Source organism: Myotis brandtii, unplaced genomic scaffold (genome assembly GCF_000412655.1).
Source record: "Myotis brandtii unplaced genomic scaffold, ASM41265v1 scaffold422, whole genome shotgun sequence".
In the NCBI taxonomy this organism is placed as follows: Eukaryota; Metazoa; Chordata; class Mammalia; order Chiroptera; family Vespertilionidae; genus Myotis; species Myotis brandtii.
The window spans coordinates 2,551,372-2,570,664 of record NW_005366171.1 but is presented as its reverse complement, the minus strand read 5'-3'; the positions used below and the strand labels follow the sequence as shown (position 1 = coordinate 2,570,664).

At 35.3% G+C, this 19,293-nt stretch overlaps 1 protein-coding gene across 4 annotated transcripts in view; it reads left to right on the top strand.

Annotated features, from left to right (window-relative positions):
* Nucleotides 1–19,293, top strand: part of SBF2 (SET binding factor 2) — a 319,520-nt gene that overhangs the window by 65,333 nt on the left and 234,894 nt on the right. The gene's annotated exons all lie outside the window — the stretch shown is intronic.

Sequence of the window (19,293 nt, the reverse complement as noted above, 5' to 3'; positions counted from 1 at the left end):
TGTAAATGGAGTGAGTATGCTTTTTTATCTGGATTCTTTCATTCAGCATATTTATTTTGAGATCCATCTTTGTTATTGCATGTATTAATAATTTACCTTTTATTGCAGAGTAGTATTCCATTGCATGTACGTTACACAATTTGTTTATTCATTCACTTGTTGATGAACAGTAGTTCTTTCCAATTTTGGACTATCTATATATATAAAAGGCTAATATGCAAAGTGTGCCCTTGGGAGTTCAATTGCTCGCTATGACGAGCGCTGACCACCAGGGGGCGGCGTGGAACATGGTGGGCGACCAGTGGTGGCAGCGGGGCACTGAGGGAGTGAGGGAAGGAGGAGGCAGGGAGGCAGGGAGGTGGGGAACCTGATTGGCTCTGATCGCCGGCCAGGCCTAGGGACCCTACTAGTGCATGAATTTTGTGCACCGGGCCTCTAGTTATAAATAAAGTTGCAATGAACATTTGTATCAAGTCATGTGGACTTATATTTTCATTCTCTTGGATAAATTCTTAGAGGTTGAATTTATGTATATTAACTATGGATATGTATTTATTTAACATTTTGGAGAAACTGACAAAGTGTTCTTTGAAAACATTGTACCACTTTACATTCTTTCAATTGGTATATCAGAGTCCCAGTGATGCCACACCCTGGCCACCTCTTGGTGTAGGGTCAGTCTTTTGAATTTTAACCGTTGGATTGGTGGGTAGTGGTATATCGTTGTGGTTTTAATTTTCATTTCCCTAATGACATAATATTGAGCAATTTTTCATGTGCCATTTTGCCATCTGTGTATCTGTTTTGATAAAGTATGTGTTCAGATATTAGCTCACTTTTAAAAATTGTGTTTTTTGTTTTCTTATTGAGTATAGAAATTTAAAAAAATCTATCTGGATACAAGTCCTTCATTATGTATATCATTTGTAAATATTTTTTTCTCAATCTGTGTCTTGTGTTTTTATTCCTTTATAAGTATCTTTCAAAAGCAGAAAATTTTAATTTTAATAAAGTTCAGTTTTATAAATTTTTAAATTAACTGTGCTTTTTTGTGTGGTGGATCTCAGACATCATTAATCAATGTAACAAAAGGGTTTTCTCCTTTTTTTTTATTTCACTAAGCTTACTGAGGTTTAATATACATATAATAAACTACATGTTTGAAAAGTTTGGCATACATACATATATGTGTGTGTGTGTGTGTGTGTGTGTGTGTGTGTGTGTGTGTGTGTATAACACCACAATGGAATAATGACTGTATTTATAACCCCTAAGAATTTCCTATTGCCCCTTTGTAGTTCTTTCCTCCACCCTTCTTCAGCCACCTCCCTCCCTCCCTCTGCCACTTATCTGCTTTCTGTCACTATAGATTTAGATTGCAGTTTCTAGAGTTTTATATAGATTGGAATCATATATTATATATATATTTTTTGTCTGGCTTATTTCAGTCAACACAATTATTTTGAGATTCATCATTTTATATCATGTATTAGTAGTCTGCTTTTTTCCTTCTGAGTAATATTACATTTTATAGAAATACTGTAATTTGTTTATCCATTTAACTGTTGCTATATCTTTGGTTTGTTTTTAGTTTTTGGCTATTGCAAATAAAACTGCCATGAACATTTAAAATTTTTTGGACAAATGCTGTCTTTTTCTCTTGGGTAAAATGTCAGCAGTGGAATGGCTGGATCAAATGGTAGGTGTATATTTAACGTTCAAAAAAAAGTCTAAACCTTTTTTCAAAGTGGTTATATCATTTTATATTTTCACCATCAGTGTATGTGAACTCTAACTCTTTCACATCCTCACCAACATTAATATTGTTGGTTTTTATTTTTATTTTAGCCATGATAATAGGTATGTAGTAGTATCTCCTGATTTTAACATGCACTTCCTTAGTGACAATGATATTGAGCATGTTTTCATGTTAATTGCCATCTGGATATCATCTTTGGTGAAGTGTCTATTCAAATGGTTTGCAGTTTTCTCATTGGGTTGTTTTCCTCTCTTTAAGTTTTGAGATGTCTTTATATATTATGGATACAAGTTCTTTATCATATATATATATATTCTTTGAAAATTTTCAAGGTTGTAGCTTGTGTTTTTCTCCATTTTCATAATAGTAGTTTTTTTATGAAGAGTAGAAGTTTTAAATTTTAAGAGTATGCATTTCAGCCCTAACTGGTTTAGCTCAATGGATAGAGCGTTGGCCTGCGGACTCAAGGGTCCCAGGTTCGATTCCGGTCAAGGGCATGTACCTTGGTTGCGGGCACATCCCCAGTAGGGAGTGTGCAGGAGGCAGCTGATCGATGTTTCTCTCTCATCGATGTTTCTAACTCTCTATCCCTCTCCCTTCCTCTCTGTAAAAAATCAATAAAATATATATTAAAAAAAAAGATATCAGTAACACTCTGGCATAGCTTTTCACCTATTTTTTTTTTAAAAGAGTATGCATTTCATGAAAATGTTTTCTTTTACTGATTGTGATTTAGTTGTCATATCTAAGAATTGTTGCCTAATCCAATGTGGTCACTAATATTTTTTCATGTTTTCTTCTAAATGCTTATTTTAAAAAGTTTTAATTGAGGTCTCTGATCTATTTTCATTGACTTTTGTATATGGTGCAAGGTATGGAACAAAGTTCACATTTTGCCTATGGAAATCCAGTGGTTCCAGGCTGTTTATTGAAAAGATTATCCTTGCTCCAGTGAACTTACCTTTGCACTTTTGTTAGAAATTGCTTGCTTGTGTATATGGATTTGTCTCTGCACTCTGTTCTCTTCCATGATCTATTTGCCTGTATTGATGCCAATACTACACTATTTTGAATACTGCATCTTTATAATGGGTCTTGAAATCTGGACTTTGCCCTCTTTTTCATAGTTATTTTGTTTATTTTATTTTTATTGAATTTATTGGGGTGACATTGGTTAATAAAATCATATAGGTTTCAGGTGTACAATTCTATAATACATCATCTGTATTTATATTGTGTATTCAGCAGCCCAAGTCAAGTCTCCTTCCATCACTATTTATCCCCCTTTACCCTCTTCTATCTCACCCAATCCCCCTTTCCCTCTGGTAATCACCATACTGTTGCCTGTGGTGTTTGCTTGTTTGTTTATTTTTGCTTAGTCCCTTTACATTTTCACCCAGCTCCCCAAACTCTCTCCTCGCTGAAAGCTGTCAGTCTGTTTTCTATATCTATGAGTTTATTTCTATTTTGTTTGTTTATTTTGTTCATTACAGTCCACATATAAATGAAATCATATAATACTTGTCTTTCTCTGACTAGCTTATGCCACTTACCATAATGCTCTCCAGATCCATCCATTTCATCAACGAAATGGAGTTACCTCAGAAAATTAAAAATGGAACTGCATTATGCCCTAGCAATTCCACTTCTGGGAATTCATCTGAAGAAACCTGAAACACTAATTTGATAGCATATATGCACCCCTATGTTCATTGCAGCATTATTTACAATAGCCAAGCTATGGAAGCAACCCAAATACCCATCAGTAGATGAGTGGATAAAAAAGCTGTAATACCTTTATGCAATGGAATACTACTTGGCTATGAAAAATAAGGAAATCTTACCTTTTGTGACACCATGGATGGTCCTGGAGAGTATTATGCTAAGTGAAATAGGGCAGTCAGAGAAAGATAAGTACCATATGATTTCACATATATGTGGAATGTAATGAATAAAATAATATTCTTGAATTCTTCACCCACACAAAAATACCTGAAGCCATAAAACTCCTAGAAGAAAACATTGGCAGCAAGCTCCTTTATATTAGTCTTGGTGACGACTTTTTGGGTTTGACACTAAAAACAAAGGCAGCTGAGGCAAAACAAACAAGTGGGATTACATCAAACTAAAAAGCTTCTGTACGGAAAAGCAAACCATTAACAAAATGAAAAGGAACCTACCAAATGGGAGAAAATATTTACAAATCATATATTCAATAAGGGGTTAATATCCAAAATATATGAAGAACATTAACAACTCAATAGCATAAAATCAGACATTCTGATTAAGAAATGGTCAGAAGATATGAATAGACATTTTCCCAAAGAAGACATACAGATTGCCATGGAATAATGCTCAACATCACTAATCACCAGGGAAATGCAAGTGAAAACCACAACGAGGTATCACCTCATACCTATTAGAATGGTGATCATCAACAAAACAAGAAATTTATTATTGGGAATTTATCTGAAGAAACCTGAAACACTAATTTGATAAAATATATGCACCCCTGTGTTCATTGCAGCATTATTTACAATAGCCAAGCTATGGAAGCAACCCAAATGTCATCAGTAAATGAGTGGATAAAAAAGCTGTGATACCTTTATGTGATGGAATACTACTTGGCTATGAAAAAGAACTAGGTTGTGGAGGGAGTTTGGGAGCTGTGGACAAAAGGGAACCCTTGTTGGTGCGAATGTAAATTGGTATAGTCACTATGGAAAACAATATGGAGATTCAAAAAATTAAATGTAGAAATACCATATTAGCCAGCTATTCCACTTCTGGGTATTTATCCAAGGAAAATGAAAACACGAATTCAAAAAGAAGATATATGCACCCCTGTGTTCATTACAGCATTATTTACAGTAGCCAAACAATGGGCACAATCTAAGTGTTTATCGATGGATGAATGGATAAGGAAATCATGGTGTATGTTATACTGTAGAATAGTACTCAGCATAAAAAGTATGAAATCTTGCCATTTGTGACAGCATCACTGGACTTGAGGGTATTATGCTAAATTGAAAAAGTCAGAAAGAGAAAGGCAAATACTGTATGATTTCACATATTTGTAGGGGAAGATGAGAAGACTAGAAATGACTGCATCCGTCCAGCACCCTAATACTCATAAATAGAGGTATCACTCTGACAGAAGCTGGCCACTGTTTCTACTGCCAGCTCCAGAGAAGTGGTATAAAAATTTTGCCTATTGGGAGAGACAGGTCATAAGAGCAAACTCTGAACTGTTTCCAAGGGAACTGACTTCATTTGGGACAGTATGGGAAAGTTCAAACCTAAGGGTGTGCTCAAAAAAACAATGGTAATTTTGATGGTAGGCAATTAAGAGAAGACTCGTAGCTCTGGGAGTCCAACCAGATAAATTGTAGACCAGCTGGACCGGATTTAATTGAATAAAACTGGAGAGCAATTTATGCCCAGTTCACTCTTGAAAACAATAAAGCAGTGAGCTGGTAGTTAGGGGAGGCTAACAGCTGGGCTTGATACCAACAGAGACGGACAACAGAGAGATCAGGGAAAGAGATAAGGAGAGCCCTGCCCAAACCCTGTCATCCCAGAGTATTTGTGTGCATGCCCTAGGCTGTGCTCTTTGAGGAGCAGCATCCGAGGCTGCACACTGTGAGGGATACAGACTTCACTAAAATAGTCCAGCCAAGTCATTAAAGAAGTAAACAAGCCACAACAACAATCCCTGGATGGGTAGGAGATCAGGATCCAGATTTAATAAATATATTACCTATAATGTACAGTATAAACCAAAAATTATGAGTCTTGCAAAGAAACAGGAACATATGGCCAATACAGAGGAAAAGAGCAGGCAATAAAAACTGCCTTTGGCCCTGGCCGGAGGGCTCAGTTGGTTGGAGCATCGTCCCATACACCAAAAAGTTTTGGGATTGATCCCCAGTTGGGGTGCATACAGGAAGCAAACGATTCTCTCTCTCTCTCTCTCTCTCTCTCTCTCTCTCTCTCTCTCTCAGCAATAAGAAGCATATCCTTTGGAGAGGATTGAAAAAACAACTGCTTTTGAAGGTGTTTTTATCTGCATCAATGAAAAGACACAGATTATTACATAGGATCAAAAAGCAATACAAGAAGCCCACTTTAAATATAAAGATACAGATAGAGAAAAGTAAATGATTCAGCCCTGGCTGCTGGCTCAGTTGGTTGGAGCATTGTCCTATGCACCAATAGGGTTGCAGGTTTGATTCTTGGTCAGGGCACATACCTAGGTTGCTGGTTTGATCCCTGGTCAAGGCACGTTTAAGAGGCAGCCCATAGATGTCTTTCTCTCTCTCTCTCTCTCTCTCTCTCTCTCTCTCTCTCTTTCATATCAATAAACATATCCTCAGGTGAGGATTTTAAAAAAATGAAAATTATGCAGAAAGATATACCATGGTAACACGAATTAAGAGAATGCAGAAGTAGTATTGATTTCAGACAGATACGGCTTCAGAGGAAGGAAAGTTCTACCACATTAAGGTGTCTTAATACACACCTTAACAAATCTAAAAGAATGGAAATCATGCAGTGTCTGTTCTCAGACCGCAATGGAATTAAACTAGAAATCAATAATAGAAAGTAGTTGGAAAATTCCAATATGCTTGGAGATTAAACAACACATTTCTAAATAACACATGGGTCAAAGAAGAAATCTCAAGAGAAATTTAAAAATATTTTGAACTATTTAAAGAAGCTTAAGGAATGGCAGGTTGAAATAAGGATACCATTTATTTGTTAAGATATGTGCTTCTCATCCTAGCATGTACTTCTTTTTTTCCCCCTCAGACTCTACATGGCTCTTTTACCAAATAACACATTAGCATTTATTGAATATTTACAAGTATTTTGGTGAATTTTTTCTTTTTAGAAAATAGAAAACATACTAAAAAATAATACTTTTACAAGCAGTTAAACAATTTATAATTTAGTAAGAGAATAGAAATTATATACCTATTATTTATTAGCTTAAAAATAACACTGGAAAATATTTAATTTTTGTTAACTCATATATGTAATACTATTGAATATATAAGAATTAGGTTCTAAAGTTAGCTCAGGGCAAAAAGTATTTAATTGCCAAGTTTCTTATTATATTTGGTAAATATGTATAGTACAGAGATGACATAAAACTAAATCTTGCATCTAAGGCAGTTGGTTTTTTCAGTGTTGGAAGAAAATGGTTATTTTCTTTCTACCTGAGCACTGGATGACATTAGTGTAATTTGGGTTTATGTTGATTGAAAATTATAATTGTGGCTTAAATACTTGAATCATGCACATTATAAATAATTGTTTTTTCCTAAAAGGCTTTCTTGAATTAAGTCAACTATTTGGAAAACAGTTTTTTTTGTTTCTGATCTTATGCTTTTACTAATGTATAATCTCATTGAGTAGAATATTATATAGAATTGTTCATACATTCATGGTCATTCATTGTCTATCTCTCTCTCTCTTTCTTTCTCTCTCTCTCTCTCTCTCTCTCTCTCTCTCACAAACACACATATGCTGGTGTTGGTCAAGCTTATTTAGTTTAATTCCTGAATTTAAATGCATGTATATGTGCCATCCCCTTATTCATTCCCTTATTCAAATCTTTAATGGTTGTTTTTTGTTTCTAATTCATACCCTCTTTCATTCCTATCACAGAAATTGTGGCTTTGGTACAGATAGCAAGTTGATTTAAATTGCCAGAACTAATTTTCTAGTTCTAAACATTAGAGAAAACAGATATGTAATAAATAATATGTTACATGATTACATGGTAGCACTGGAAATGACTTATGATATATCTCTTTCTCCTATTTCTGTGGGAAAGTTAGGTTCTATTTTAGAGCAAGCCAAAGTTTTTCACTTAAAACTTCATACTTCAGCCCATCATCGTTGTACATCAGTTGCATAAATGGCAACTCAAGTCCTATACTCACAGATCTCTACTTAAAATACACACACACACACACACACACACACACACACACACACACACACACACACTTGTTGGTTTTTGAGAGGAAAGGAGAGGAAGAGAGAGATAGAAACATCAGTGATGAGAGTGAATCATTGATCACCTGCCTCCTGCATGCTTCACACTGGAGATTGAGCCTGCAATCCAGCATGTGCCCTGGTGGAAATCCAACTGTGACCTCCTGGTTCATAGGTCGATGCTCAACCACTGAACCATGCTGGCTGGGCCAGATCTCTACTTTTTAGAGTAAGATGTTTATAGCAATATAGCAATAAAAATTATTTTCTAGGAATAAATAAAACTACTTCGTGTACGTTATCTCTAAGAAAAAAAGTTGGTTGCCAAATTATGCATCTTTCTACGGCCCTATACCCTTAACTGTTCTCTTGAGAGTTCTTATTTTTAATTTCTGTTTCTTAAAATTACTGTCTTTTGCTCTACTTTTGTATGTGATTTGAAAAGTTATTTTTTAAAATAATATTTAAAGATCATGATTGACATAATTTTTCCTCTATAGTTGAGTTTAATTATCTTTGATAGTCTTGAAATTTTTAACTTTAAATTCATTGTAAATTAATTTAGGATGATTAAATTTTACATTACAAATAAATTGAATGAAACATTTACTTTAGTATTCTAAATTGGGCCAATACCCTCTGGACCTCTTCCAAGTAAGAGAAACATGGAAGCAAAACCCAAAAACTCCCTAGAAATCTACTGGGAACTGAAGCTTCATTATAACTGAGAATTTTCTTGGCATTAGATCATTTCATGCTTCATTAAATATATCTCCTGTAGCAAACCACAAAAATATGCACTGGGTCACCTAGAAAGTATAGAATTATCTTGAAATAAAAGGAATTGTTAAACGCCTTCCATGTCCATAGCGCTAATACTTTTGGAAAGGAACAAAAGGATAAAATATAGGTCATTTTCTCTGCCCCCCCCCCGAAAGTGGCCTGTATTGTAAACATTAAACAGAAATTAATTATTTGCATTTATTGTGTACAATAGGCATTATTTCTGAGTGCTTAACTTGAAAACAGTCATTTTAGTTCATTGAGTCTTTATGGGACACTTTCTTTATGTATTGAATTATGCTAAGCAATATGGATACTTTTTGTTAGTGCATAATTGTTGGGGTGACAAGCCCGCTTATAAAAATTTCAATACAGAATATACCATATAGTATAGTAGAGATATATAAAGGCTAGAATAGTTAGGGAAGACTTCAAATGGAGGAGAGTAGTAACCAAATAGAGAAGTTACACTTCTTGAAAACCATGGACAAGCTTATAGGATAATATTTGTGTTATGTTTGATCTGGAGATTTCTTCCTTTTAGCTTCGTTAGGATCTAGTGCTTGTTCCACTCATTGGGCATCAAGTGAATGTTACTTTGTATTGTATTTACCTTTTAACATTTACCTATCGAGTTCCAAACTAGATGGTATTCCTCAAAAGTGAAGATAGTCTTATACTTCAGTGTACTAAATTTGGATCATACAATCTTGCATATAGTAAGTATTTGGTGATACTTTATAGTTATATCATCTCTAGAAGTTGATGAGTTTCCAATAATTATTTCTCAAATACCATTTTCCTGTTTAACAGTTACAGTACAGTAAAAGTTAGGTTTCAATTATTATTATATATTATCTGCCTTGCTATACAGGCAAAGAAAGATTTTTGAAACAAACACTATAAACATCATCTCATTCACAAATCATAGTTTTTCTATTCTGTCTTTTAAACAGACGTGGATTCAAAACGGCCAATTTCACTTCTATGACATTCAGATATTATTTCTTGATATAATTAGTACATTAAAAATACTCTATGATAATAAAAAATGTTAGATTTCTTAATAGAATCTTCTTTTACATAGCTTCCAGAGCTGGAACATCTGAGGGAGGGTCGGGGAGGACTTGTATTTGATTTAGCATACATACCTAACACTTTTCACTTCGTGGGAAATTGTCTGGATTGTTTAATTATGCCAGGTTCTGATAATTTTGTGTTCATGTTTCATAGTAAACTTATATCTGTTAGGTGGACATGGTCCCTTCTACCTGGACCAGTGTTTGAGACCCGTCAATTCTTCTTTCACTAAGTTTAAATATCTAATTGTGGCAAGATAAACATAACATAAAATTTACAATTTTAACCAATTTTAGTGGCATTAAATTATTTATATTGTTGTGTAACCATCATCACTACTACCCATCTCTAAAAATTTTTCATCATTCCTTACAGAAATTCTATACCCATTAAACAATAACTCCTCATTTCCCCTCTTCCACCAGTCCCTGGTAACCTCTATTCTACTTCCGGTCTCTATGAATTTGACTTTTCTAGTTATCTCATATACATGGAATAATACAATATTTATCCTGTTGTGTCTTATTTCACTTAGCAGAATGTCTCTAAGGATCATCCATGTTGTAGGATATATCAGATTTTCATTCTTTTTCACATATATACTGCATTTTGTTTATCCATTCATCTGTTGATAGACATTTGGGTTGTTTCTACCTTTTGGTTATTGAGTAATACTGTTTGTTATGAACGTTGGTGCACTCACTAAGTTTTTATTTCTGAATATACATGTAATTTCCATTTCTCCCTACTCCTTTATAGTTAATACAATTCTTTTGAGAAAATGTTTTTAAATAACTCAAAGTGTCAGTTGTTTCTTCGTTTGTCCTGTGGACCAGAATCTCTTTAAAAGGTGACTTTATTCTAGTAAAATATATTGATTCTTTAAAATTTAACTTAGAAAACAATCTTATTTCATTTACAGGTGGGTTTTTTTTTTTGGATACTGCCCTCTGTACATATAATATTTGCTTACAAGAAGTATAAAGTACTCTAGAAACCCATGGAAGTGATAGTTATTTTAATTAAAGTAAACCAGGGACATGTTTATAGAGGAAGTGAGAATGAGCTGGGGCTTATGATGAATAATTGGAAGATGAGGTAGGCCCTCAAAGACAGAACATTTTGAAAGATAACAGAATCAAGGAAGTCCCAGGTATGTTTGAAAACAGTGAAAGCTTTATTGGCACATAGTTGTTTAGGCTGAAGAAATATAATAAGAGAAAAATCTGGAAAATATTTTGGCACCAGAATTTCCATAAGGAAGTCTTTGAGTGTTGGACAAACGGAATTTGATTTATTTTATTCAGTGATCTTGTTATTTTGGGATCGAGGATGAGTAGTAAGGCTTGTGAGGACTAGCAGACACTGTGGGGTAGGTTTATAGTTTAGGGAAAGTAATAGATTGTTAGAAGGTGAAAATGTGGGGCTAGGAAGAGGGAAAGTTCAGAGTTTTATGTCTTAGAAATAGAATAATTTCACTTATAATGAGTTTTAACAATAAACCTTGCCAATGAGTAATTGAGAAGCAGCAGGAGTAGAAAGTGACTTGAGCTTATTAACTTATTGAATAAACATTTAATTTACTCTGTTCCAGGCAGCATCCTAGGCTATGATGATTAACAGATGAGCAACAGTTTTGCTTTTTTAAGGACTTTATTCTTGTAGTAACCTTTTTTTTCCCTGTAAATTTTTTAGCTTAATTTCTTAAAAAATTTATGGGTAAAAATTTCATATGAAAACAAATCAGATCAGCTAGTTCATTATTTTAAAAAACACTACTACTTATAAAAATCATGGGCTATATAATTTCACTTTTAAGAGTATCAAGTATTCTAAGTTCTCAAAGTTCTGGAAATATTTACATGTGTTTTTAACTGAGGTATAATACAATATACATATTTAAAGTGAACAATTTGAATTTTGACATGTATACTCCCATTAAAAATTTTAACATAATCAAGAAAATTAATGTGTATGTTCTCTCTCAAAGTTTCTCTTTCCTTGACTGACATTCTCAGGCTTTTTTCACTATAGATTAGCTTGCATTTTCTAGAATATTTAATATAAATAGAATCATGCAGTATGTATTTTTTTGGTCTAACTTCTTTCACTCAACATTATTATTTTGAGATTAATATTATTGTTGCATGTGTAAGTAAATTGTGTCTTTCTATTGCTGATTGATATCTTGTTGTATGTATATGCTGCCATTTTTATATATTCACCTGTTGATAGACATTTGGTTGTTCTCAGTGTTCAGCTACTATAAATAAAGCTGCTAAGAACATTTATGTAAAGTTTTTATGTTTACACATGATTTCATCTCTCAGGTAAATTCCTGAAATTTGAATAACTGGATAATATGTTAGGTGTATATTTAACTTTGCAAGAAAACTGCTAAACTCTTTTTCTAACACGTTTTACCAAATTACATTCTTATAAGTACTATATAAGACTTTTAGTTCTTATACATCCTGGCCAATACTTGGTATGTGTATTGATATCTTATTGTTGTTATTTACTCTCTGAAATACGTTCTTTGGTGAAATATCTGTACTAATATTTGCCCATTTTAAAAATTGAGTTGCTTGTTTCCTTATTATTGAACTAGAGGCCCGATGCACAAAAATTTGTGCAAGAGTAGGCCTTCCTTCCCCGGCTGCCAGCGCTGGCTTTCCTCCGGCACTTGGGACTCGGGCTGCTTCCCTCCTCCAGCCGCCAGCAGGCACCCAGGACCTGGGCTGCTTCTCTCCTCCGGCCGCCGGCAGGTACCCAGGACCTGGGCTGGTTTCCCTTCAGCCCCGGCTTCGTCAGGAAGGACGCCCGGAATGACGTCCGGAAGACGTCCAGTCTAATTAGCATATTACCCTTTTATTATTACAGATTACAAGGAAAGTTTTTTATATAGTTTCTATATATGTATATGTTTTGTAAGTGTTTCTACTAATCTATAGCTATCTTTTCATTTTTATAAGTGCAAAAGTTTTTTGTTTTGGTAAAGTCCACTTTATAAATTTTTTCTTTGGTGTTTTTGGCATCATATTAAGCTTTGCCTAATCTAAGGTCACAAAGATTTTATGTTTTCTTCTAGTAGTTTTATGGTGTAGCCTTTCCATTTAGTTAGTTCTATGATCCATTAGTTAATTTTTGTATATTGTGGAAATTATGGTTTGAAAGTGATTTTTGTGGACATGGCTGTTCAATTGTTCCATGCCATTATTTGAGAAAATACGCTTTTTCTATTGAATTGCCTTTATGAAAATAAAGTGTTCATATACAGGGATGGGGCAAAAGTTGGTTTACAGTTGTGAGTAATTGTATTATTTTTCACACAAACAACTATAAAACTACTTTTGACACACCCTATATGTATGTTCCTATGTTTTGACTTTGTTTATTCTGTTCCATTGATAACCTGTGTCTGTCTTTTGGCTAATACCACCCTATCTTAATTACTGTAGTTTTATTTTTTTTTATTTTTTTTATTTTTTATTAAATCTTTATTGTTCAGGTTACATTTGTTCCTCTTTTTTTCCCCCCCATAACTCCCCTCCTCCCAGTTCCCACCCCACCCTCCGCCCTCACTCCCCACCCACTGTCCTCATCCATAGGTGCACGATTTTTGTCCAGTTTCTTCCCGCATCTCCCATTCCCCTTTCCCCCCCAAGAATAGTCAGTCCATTCCCTTTCTATGTCCCTGATTCATTATAATCACCAGTTCATTCTGTACATCAGATTATTTATTCACTTGATTCTTAGATTCACTTGTTGATAGATGCATGTTTGTTGTTCACAATTTGTATCTTTACCTTTTTCTTCTTCCTCTTCTTAAAGGATACCTTTCAGCATTTCGTATAATACTGGTTTAGTGGTGATGAACTCCTTTAGCTTTTCCTTATCTGTGAAGCTCTTTATCTGACCTTCAATTCTGAATGATAGCTTTGCTGGATAAAGTATTCTTGGTTGTAGGTTCTTGGTATTCAGCACTTTGAATATTTCTTGCCATTCCCTTCTGGCCTGCCAAGTTTCTGTTGAGAAATCAGCTGACAGTCGTATGGGTATTCCCTTGTAGGTAACTGAGTTTCTTTCTCTTGCTGCTTTTAAGATTCTCTCTTTGTCTTTTGCTCTTGGCATTTTAATTATGATGTGTCTTGGTGTGGTCCTCTTTGGATTCCTTTTGTTTGGGGTTCTCTGCGCTTCTTGGACCTGTAAGTCCATTTCTTTCACCAGGTGGGGGAAGTTTTCTGCCATTATTTCTTCAAATAGGTTTTCAATATCTTGCTGTCTCTCATCTTCTGGCACCCCTATTATTCTGATGTTGGTACGCTTGAAGCTGTCCCAGAGGCTCCTTACACTATCTTCGTATTTTCGGATTCTTTTTTCATTTTGCTTTTCCGGTTGGGTGTTTTTTGCTTCTTCGCATTTCAAATCTTTGGCTTGATTCTTGCGCTCCTCTGGTCTGCTATTGGGTGTAATATTCTTTATTTCAGAGCGTGTATGCTTAATTTCTAGTTTCTTTATCATAGCATCGAGGGTCTCATTAGTTTTCGTGAGGCTCTCCAGAAGTTTATTGCAAGCCCTCAAAATTGCGTTTTTTAGCTCTATATCCTCCATTTCTGTCATGTTTTTTTGTCTCCGCATTTTTTATGCTTTCTTGGTGCACCCCCTAGTGGTCTTTGTGCGCAGTCTTGTTCTAGTTGAGCCTTGATTGTTGTAGTTAATACTAGAGGGATTTGACCACCAGGCCGACTGGCTGTGTGAATCAGCTGTGTCTGCCGCGGAAAACTTCTGTCCTCTGGGGAGGTGCTAATCTAGCCTTTGCCTGAGGCGATCTGGCAAATGGCTCTGCGCAGGGCTTGGGCGGGGCGGGCTCAACAGGGCGGGCGGGCGGAGGGAGCGGTTATGGCCCCTCTCAGTCCCGTTCCCAGAGGCTCTGCTTCTCAGAACCCCCGGAACCGCTGCAAACCTCGGAGGGAAAGCTGCCTTCCAACTGATGCCAGACACTCCCGCTTCTCCCGTTTGGGTCCGAGTCCCCAGCGATTCGCCCGTATCTGGAGCTCAGAGTCTGAGACTCCCCCCTGACCGAAAACGACAACCGCGCTCTCAGCCACCAGCCCGCTTTGCGCGCGCACCTCCGCACCTGAGTTTTTTCCACACTGCGCCTCCTCTGAGCCTCGGTGTGCTGTTATTTTTCCTTCTAGTTGAAGAGTCTCTCCTCAGCCAGCCTTCCTGCGGTTCTGGGTGATGTCCGTTCCGTCTTTTAGTTGTATTTTTGAAGTGGTTGTTTGCGGCAGCAGTCTGCGGTGTTTACCTATGCCGCCATCTTGGTCTCTCCCTGTAGTTTTATATTATCATGAAATCTGGTACTAAGATTTTTCTATTTTGTTCTTTTTCAAAAATTTTTTGGCTATTTTAGTTTTTTTGAAATTTCATATAAAGTTTAGAATAAGCTTGTAGATTTGTACAAAAAAAATCCTGTTGGGATGTTGATTGGGATTGTGTTCAATCTATTGATCAGTTTGGAGAGAATTAACATATTAATGGAATTAAATCTTCCAATTCATTAACATGGTATATCACTTTATTTATTGAGAGCTTTTTTCTTTCTTTCATTATTGGTGTGTAGTTTTTGCATATAGATTCTGCACATAGTTTGTTAGACTTATTCCTAAATAATTCATATTTTCTGATGAACTTGTAAGTCGTTCTTTTAAAATATTGTTCTTGTGTTTTGCATCCTTGCTAAACTCATTTATTAGTTGTATCTTTTTGCAGATTTTTTTATGTAGACAGTTACGTCACTTATAAATTATGTAGACAGTTACGTCACTTATAAATAGAGGAGAATTTTTCCCTTCTAATTTGTATGCCTCTTCCCCCTCCCCTTTTTTTTTGTCTTGTTGCACTTATTGTACATCCACCACAAAGTTAAGTAGTAGTGGTGAAAACATATCCTTGCCTGTTCCATAGTTGAGGGCAAAAGCAATAAATGTTTCACTATTACATACATTAGCTTTAAGTTTTGTGTTGATGCCCTTTTTTTAGCTGGGAAGTTTCATTCTATTCCTAGTTTGCTGAGAGTTTAAATCATAAATGGATGTCATATTTTTCTCAAGTGCTCTTTCTCTATTGATTGAGCTGATCATACGATAGTTTTCTTGGTGGTGAATTACTCTAATCAGTCTTCAAATATTGAATTAGCCTTGAATTCCCAAGATAAATTCTACTTAGTAGGTTGTATTATTCTTTTACACATTGCTGGTTATAATTTTTTATTAATATTTTACTATATTTTACTGGGGATTTTTACTAATATTTTACTGGGGATTTTTCATGAGGGATATTGGTCTGTAGTTTTCTTGTTATGTCTTTGTCTGGTTTTGTTCTCAAGGTAATGCTTGCCTCAAAAATGGTTGTGTTATTTTGTTTGTGTGTGGTTGTGTGTGTGTGTGTGTGTGTGTGTGTGTGTGTGTGTTTAGAGAGAGAGAGAGAGAGAGAGACAGACAGACAGACATTGATGCGAGAGAAACCTTGGATTGGTGGCCCCCCTGTATGCTCCCTGACCAGGGATGGAACCTGCAACCTAGGTATGTGCCCTGTCCTGGAATTGAACCCCCAACCTTTTTGATTTTGGGGATGATGCTCCAACCAACTGAGCCACCTGGCTGAGTTCAATAAAAGGTTTTGATATATTTCTTCCTTTTCTATTTTCAGAAAAATTTAATGTAGAATTAATATTATATCTTCCTGAAATGTTTATTTGAATTTATTCACGAGGCTATATAAGGCCTTGGATATTTTTTGTTGGAAGGTTTTAAACTAGAACCTCAAAGATTTGGGACTATTCAGGATATCTATTTCTTCTTGAGCTTCTTTAAAATTTTGTGTCTTTTTAAAATTTTATCATTTTCATTTGAGTTATTGAGTTTATGGAATTTGAAAGTTATTTGAAATATTCCCTTATTGTAATATTATTTTTTGTTGGATTTGTAGTAATTACATTTTTATTCCTGATATAGGCAATTTGTGTCTTCTCTTTTTTCTTTGGTCAGTCTGTTTAGAGGTTTATAAATTTTATTGAACTTTTCAGAGAACCAACTTTTGCTTTCAGTGATTTAAAAATATATATATATTTTTATTGTTGACAGTATTACAGATGTCTCCCATTTCCCCCTCCCCTTTACTCCCCTCCTTCCACCCTCTCCCTCCCCCCCAGGTCTTCACCACCCTATTGCCCATGTCCATGGGTTATGCATATAAATATGTAAGTTCTTTGGTTTATCTCTTCTTGTCCCCCCATCCGCACATCGGGCAAGGTATGTCAGTCTGTTCCATGCCTCCATGCTTTGAGTCTTATTTTGTTGGTCAATTCATTTTGTTAATTAGATTCCACAAATAAGTTAGACCATGTAATATTTGTCTTTCTCATTAATTTTTCTCTATTTCTCTCTCTATTTCTCTCTCTATTTCTCTCTCTCTCTCTCTCTCTCTCTCTCTCTCTCTCTCTCTCTCTCACACACACACACGCACGCACTCTGATCATTATTATTTCTCTTCTTTTTCTTCTGAACCATACTCTTAGATACTTCAGGGCAGGGGAACCCTCTGTAAAATTCTGTTTTCTCTCTGAGCATTTCTCTCTGCTGTGGTCCTCTGCTCTGCAAACTCTGGCTCCCTGGCCTTTCTGGATATTTGCTTTGTCTTCTCAACTCAGGGAGTCTGTCGGATTTTATCCTTCTCTGTGCTGCAACCTGGAGGTTCAATGTGGGAAGCTGGGGCAGTCAGAGGGTGCACCTCATCTATCACAGATCACAGACTGCCATTTATTACCTGGTGTCCAGTGTCTTGAAACTATTTCATAGATTTTATACAGTTTTTTTCTTTTTAGAAAATTTGTTTCTGGCAGGAGATTAAATCCAGTCCCCATTATTCCATCTTGGCCTATCACTTTTCAGTTTTTTATCTTGTCTTATATAAATTGTAAACTCTCAAGCTTTGTACCCTTTCTGGTATGTAGTATAGGGTGTTGTACTCACTTAGTGTTTATTGTGAATTTGATTTATTACTTGCGTTTACTTGAATTGTATGGAAGAGAGAGATAAAAACAGAAAAGTAACATCACCATCTGACTGCACTTACGCTGCCTGTCAAATGAACGCTTTCTGGAGCCCTGGTAATAGAATTTCTTATTCCATTCCTATCTGACAACTCTAGTCCTCACAGCTGCATTACTGGAACTGTCCCTGCTTACCCCCAGCAGGCATCATCTGACCCAACTTGACCAGTTACCTTTATTTTTCATAAGAATGTGTAATTTGATAGACCGGTAGGATATTGAGAAAGGAGAGAAATCTGTGTTTTCTCAGAAAAATCATAGATTAAGAAACAATCTCAAAATGTTCTCTTGATGCTGACTCCAAATGTCTAGTTTCATTATGAATTTGAAGATTGATTTTATTTTGTTTCACATTTTCAGAAATCATTTTTTCACCATTTATTTTTGTCTCTTTTGCTTCAACTCATATCACATGAATATTGGAGCTTCTCAATCTACCTTATATGTCTTTTAGCTGTGGTTTCAATGAAATTATTTTTTTCTGACTTTATTTGCTGAGTTTGTGGGATATGGATCAGGCCTATCTTCTAATTCAAGAATTCTGTCTTTATCTAGAGATTATCTAGAGAAGAGTTTATTTCATCTGTGTGTGTGTGTGTGTGTGTGTGTGTGTGTGTGTTGTTGTTGTTGTTTCAATGACTTTTTATCTACATATCTCCCCCTGCTTTTATTTTCATTATTTCTTACTTGTTGTCAATTGAAGTTTTACTTTCATTTATCTCTTTGAATATTCTCCATGAACTTATTTTAATTGTTTTTGTCATTTATTTCTATAAAATTAATTTCATACTGGGTGAGTTCATGTTTTGATTATGTTTATGGCTGTAATATTAAGCATATTTCTGCATATAATTTTTAACTTTAAATAATTTTTATTACTGACTATATTCCCTATGCTGTACTTTACATTCCCGTGACTATTCTGTAACTACCAATTTATATTTCTTAATCCCTTCAGCTTTTTCACATATTCCTCCAAAGCCCCTTCCATCTTTCACCCAGTCCCCCAGCTCTCCATACAATTTTGAATATTGGTTTGCAGGCTTATTTTGAGTGGAATTATTTTTTCTGTTGTTACTTTTCTCTCCCCTTCCTCTCTCTGCTCATACCTATCTATTTCTAGGTATTCCATTAACTTTCACTTTAACCCTCTGTCCTCAATCCAGAACCAAGTCTTATTCCAGAATTATAATAATTCTATCACATATAATGTTGGAAAGATGATGGAAACATTTGGTACTCTGGTTCAGTTTCTTGTATAATATGTTAATAAGTTATGTCAGCACCTACTCCCTCCCTGCCCACAGGTGAAGATTGACTGCTGTGTGTACATGTTTTCTACCCTCCATTCTGGAACCAGGTTACTGCTTAGAGATGAGGGCTTGTGTGGTACTGAACTCTGTCAGTCCTATTTAAAGATCTATAATTGACAGGCCTGAGCTTGTAGCCAAGTTTACTTTAAAAAAAAAATCAAACCCATTTCTGTTTTATTACTGGCCATTGAAGATGTTCATCTTGTTTTTGAACCTGACTATGCCTTTTTTGTTAT